Raw genomic sequence first — 5,110 nt, forward strand, 5'->3', positions numbered from 1 at the left:
GATCCTCAGTGTTCAGCTCCTCAAGCAACTCATCAGCCAACTGATCCATTGTCTCCACATAGAAACATTGAACTTCAATGGTGGTTTCTTCATCATCTCATTCACATCAAACTTGAGCTTTTCAGACCCAAGTTGAAGCTCTATTATCCCACCTCTCACGTCAATAATAGCTCCTGCAGTTGCTAAGAATGGCCTGCCCAAGATAAGAGGATCTACTGGTTCCTCATCCATTTCCAGCACAACAAAATCTGTTGGAACCTCAAACCACCTATCTTAACAGGTAGATCTTCCAACATACCAACAGGCAATCTAACTGATCTATCTTCAAGGATAAGAGAGATCCTTGCAGGTTTGAAGACTCTAAAGCCCAGCTTCTTTGCTATGGAGAATGGCATCAAGCTGACTGATGCTCCTAGATCACAAAGACATCCAGAGAATAGAAGAGGTCCAATGGCACAAGGGAGTGTGAAACTCCCTGGATCAGTTAACTTCCTTGGAATGGACTTCTTCTGAATGATAGCACTGCATTCATGACTTAGTACTACCATGCCTTGAAGTTCTTTAGTCTTGTTCAGAATGGCATCCTTCAAAAACTTCCCCATCTTTGGCATCATTAAGAATGCATCAATGAGAGGCATAGTGAGTGGTGTCTCATTGAGTGCCTTCTCAAATACAGCTCTTGCCTTGTCCACTAGTTGCTTCTTGAATCTCCCTGGAAATGGAAGCTTGGGTTGGTATGGAGGTGGTGGCACATATTTCTTCTCTGGTTCTGGTTCCTTTGCTACCTCTTTACCCTTTTCTGTCCTTGGTTTCTCAGCAACTTGGTCCTCTTTTAAGGCTGCCTCCCCCTCACTTTGATCATTGTCCTCAATGATCACATTGTTGTTCTCAATACCAGGTAACTCCTTTCCACTCCTCAGTGTAATGGCTTTAGCATATTCTTTGGGGTTGGGTTCTGGTTTTCCAGGTAGGTGACCTTGGTTCCTTGAGCTTGAGGCCTGGTTCTGCTTTAGTTCCTTGATTTCCTGCTGCATGGCTGCATTCTGGCTTGCAAAGATCTGTTGACCCTGAAGTAGTTGTTGCAGAATACCAACCATATCTGTCCCCATCTGTGGCTGCTGCTGAACCATTGGTGGCTGAAACTGTTGTTGAACCGGCGCTTGCTGCTGGAACTGTGGTGGACCAAACCCTGGTGGTGCCTTTTGCTGTTGTGAACTGAAACCAGTACCCTGAAATGGTTGCTTTTGCTGACCAAAACCTTGATTCTGAGCAAACTGATTCTTTGGTTTAAAAGATCCTTGAAAGTTGTTCTCGTGAACAAAGTTCTGTGGAGCTTGAGAATTGGGATACACCTGGTCTTGTGGGTTAGCTACATTGGTGTTCCTGTAAGAAAGGTTTGGATTGGCATTACCATACTGATATCTCTGAAACCTCTGATTCCCAATGTAGTTTAGCTCCTCCTGGGTAAGACCTTCTTCACTTATGTTCTCAAAGATTTAACAAGGTTCCTCATACTCTCCAACAAAATGCATTGGCTTCTGAGTGGTGAATTTCAGCTTGTCCAATTCACTTCTCAACTCCTTAACTTCCCTAGTGAGCCTCTGTTCTGAGCTTGAACCTTCAGATCTATTTGATCTGTCATAGTCTTCACCATAAGTATCATTGCTCAATGCTAAGTTCTCCACTAGCTCTAATGCAGCATGTATCTCCTTTCCCAGAAAGTTCCCATTGGAGGCAGTATCCAGCTGGTTTCTAATCTTGGGAAGAGCTCCTCTATATAGTGTGCTGAGAAGGGAAGCCTCACTAAACCCATGGTGTGGGCATTGGTTTGTGTAGCTCCTGAATCTCTCATATGCTTCACCAAAACTCTCATTGCTGTGCTGAGTGAAGCTAGAGATTTGGTTCCTCAGTTTTGCAGTTCTTGAAGTGGAGAAGAACTTAGATAGGAAAACTTGCTTGCATTGCTCCCATGTTTGAATGGAGCCTCTTGGAAGATTCTTTTTCCATTGGTGAGCTTTGTCACCAAGACTAAATGGGAATAGTCTTAGCTTGAAGCTGTCTTCTGAAACTCCATTAATCTTAGTCAGGTCACACACTTTATCAAATTGATCCAAGTGTTCCAAGGGGTCTTCCATTGCTAATCCATGAAACTTTGAGTTCTGGACCATATTCAACAAGGATGCCTTCACTTCAAAGTTGTTGTTTTGCACAGGTGGTGCCTGAATTTCAGCTCCATACTGATGAGCATTGGCCCTGTCATTCTCTCCAACATAGACTTGGGGTTGCTCATATCTCTTTTGCTGGTGTTGGAAGGGCTGATGTTGGTGGTGCACCTGTTGTCTTTGCTGTACATTGGCATGATGCCTCTGTTGATGAGCTTGAGCTTGTCCCTGGGGGACATAAGCTTGTTGTTGATGCACCTGTTCCTGATGAACATTACCCTGATTTAACCCTTGACCAACTCCATTACCAGCTCCATTACACTGAGCCTGTTGCTCCTGAACCGGTTATTCTATATCTACCACGTGCTCTCTTTGTTCTTCCATATCAGCCTGATCAACCTGTCTTCCACGTCTGTCCCTTCTCCTTCTTGGTACCAAAAGATTGATGTTGTCGTTGAGGGGGAAAGGTGGACCACAGCTTCTTGATCTAGACCTGGTGTTCATACACCTGAAATCACAAACAGAACTTGAAAGTAATCAGTAAAAAAAAAGAAAATAAGCACTTGATCTCAAGAACAGATCAGAGCTTAATGCTAAACAAACCACAATTTGGCAACGACGCCAATTGATAACTAAGAGTTTTCAAGGCTCTTTATAGAGGTTATCAATCCCCTGTCTTGTAGTACAAAGGGGTTTATCAATCCAGATGTGGTGTTAGACACTAAACTATGTGATCAGGTTCTTAATTCAAGCAAACAAGAGTGGTTTTGATTATCTAAAGACACTACAAACTTAAACAGGATTAAAGACTAATGAAATGATTAAACAAGAACTAAACAATGACAAATGATGAGAATGTATGAATGATGATGAGAAAGGTCTTAGACATGATAGTGGATTAGGGTGCCTTCAGTGATAAAAACTAATGAGCTAATGAATCATATGATCAAGCAAACCATTCAACATAAACATCTTTAATTAAGTTAATCCTCTCATGAAGGTATTAACTCCTATGCTAAAACAGTTTCTAACCCAATCATCATCAGTGAAACATGAGTTAACAAGCATTAAGAATCAGTTTAATCTGTCATTTAAGCATATAGACAATCATTCCCATGATGAATAACACTTAAACCTCTAACAACCTTGGTTCAGGCATTTCATCAAACACTTTTGGTGCATGAAATGCCCAAAATCTAGACCACATATGATTTGTATGGATCTAGCATAGAGAACAGGTTGTAGAGAATGGAATATGCATGATCTAACCCCTAAGTTCACTAATCTACCACTTAAGCACCCTAATCTATATATCTAAGACCTTAATATGGGATTACTCACTAATCATGATCAACACACTAGATCCTTTGCAAGATGTGTTGTTAATCATGATTAGAAGTGTGATTTGATGATAAGAAATGATGGAACAAGATGAAAAATAAACTTCAAATCGATATTAAACTCAAAAGCAAATTGTAAGCAAATGGTCTTTCACCAAAAAGGGAAAAGAGACTAGAAATGGATAAAAGGTTCTCTCCAAATTAGGTCTAAAAACTATATATAGATGTCTTGGGCGAACCGGGTCAACCCAGAACAAACCGGGTACTGACCCGGTCTTGGTGGGTAAAGATGAGTTTGCCACGGTCTAGCAAGTTCTGGTCAGCCCGTGGCAAGTGACCGTGGCAAAGTCTTGTATCTTCGTGTTCTTGGATGAATCTTGGTGTCACGGTCTAGCAAGTCTGAGTCAATTCCCGTGGCAAGTGGTCGTGTCAAACGCCGAATGTATGTAAAAGGTTGCCACGGTCAAGTCCTAGACCGTGGCATTCAGACTGTGTCATTCGCCGAAGGTGTGTAAGATGTTGCCACGGTCAAGTCCTAGACCGTGGCATTCAAACCGTGTCAAGTGCCGAATGCTTGTAAAATCCTTCCTGGCCAAATGTTACTTTGCCACGGTCAAGTGTAGACCGTGGCATGAATATCGTGTCAATCGCCGAAGGATTGCAATTAAGTGCCACGGCCAAGTGTGGACCGTGGCATTCCATCGCGGCATGTTTCACTTAGCTCGCATCATTCAGGGCTGTTTGGACCACTCCGCATTCCGGAGAGTGTAACTTCTACGATACTTATACGAATTGAGTGATTCCGGTTGCAGAGGACAGAGGACTCATATATCTCCAACTGTGGTGAAGGAAGCTTCGGTGCTTGGGAAGTGGAAGGCTTCCTGGAGGGCTTATCTTCGCAATCCATTTACACGATCAGAGAAGAGCGTCTAGACATGTGTCCATTCCGGAGACCGTATCTTCCTGCTCATAGCTCCGAATTGAATGATCTCGGACTTTCTGGAAAGAGGACTCAAATTTATCTGATTTCCATGAAGACCCCGGAAACTGAATCGGCCTGGAAGTGCACCGTCTTTCGCGTTTTTCGGAGCTTATCGGCTTGATCCAAAACGGTAGCGAGACAGGAGTTTTCCGACAAGCTTAACTTTCTGCTCACGCATCCGAATTGAATGATTCCACTTGCTCTGGAACCGTGATCCAATCCTCTCCAACTTTGATGAAGCATGCGACAGCTGAATCGGACCGGAAGGTTCCCCGGACAGGCGATTTTGGAAACGTTTCTGCACCCGGAGATTTTGGCCGATAAATCCATTAGCCAGTACGTGTTTTGGCCGATAAAATCCACCCGCGGAACGCGTTTTGGCCGAGAAAAAACCTTCCTGGTGCACGAGAATGGCCGAGAACCTCCAAAAGTCTAATTTCACCATTTTTCAAGCCTTGGTCACCATTCCACCTCCTGGATTCATCTTTTCAGCTCCAAATACACCTGATAAACACTTAAAACATGCAAAGACTCATTGAGATCTAATGTATCTCCTAAGTTCTAAAACAAACCCTAAAGACCTAAAATGCATGGAATAAAACATGATTTGGAATGAATTATACAAC

General features: G+C 42.9%; 1 non-coding gene across 1 annotated transcript; it reads left to right on the forward strand.

The window, feature by feature from the left end:
* Positions 1–1,806: 1,806 nt before the first annotated feature.
* LOC112083307 lies at positions 1,807–1,913 on the forward strand. The gene has a single exon (XR_002897595.1). It is a non-coding gene; the product is annotated as a small nucleolar RNA R71 (small nucleolar RNA).
* The last annotated feature ends 3,197 nt before the right edge of the window (positions 1,914–5,110 follow it).

The sequence above is a fragment of the Eutrema salsugineum genome, unplaced genomic scaffold (genome assembly GCF_000478725.1).
Source record: "Eutrema salsugineum unplaced genomic scaffold, Eutsalg1_0 scaffold_7, whole genome shotgun sequence".
NCBI classification, from domain to species: Eukaryota; Viridiplantae; Streptophyta; class Magnoliopsida; order Brassicales; family Brassicaceae; genus Eutrema; species Eutrema salsugineum.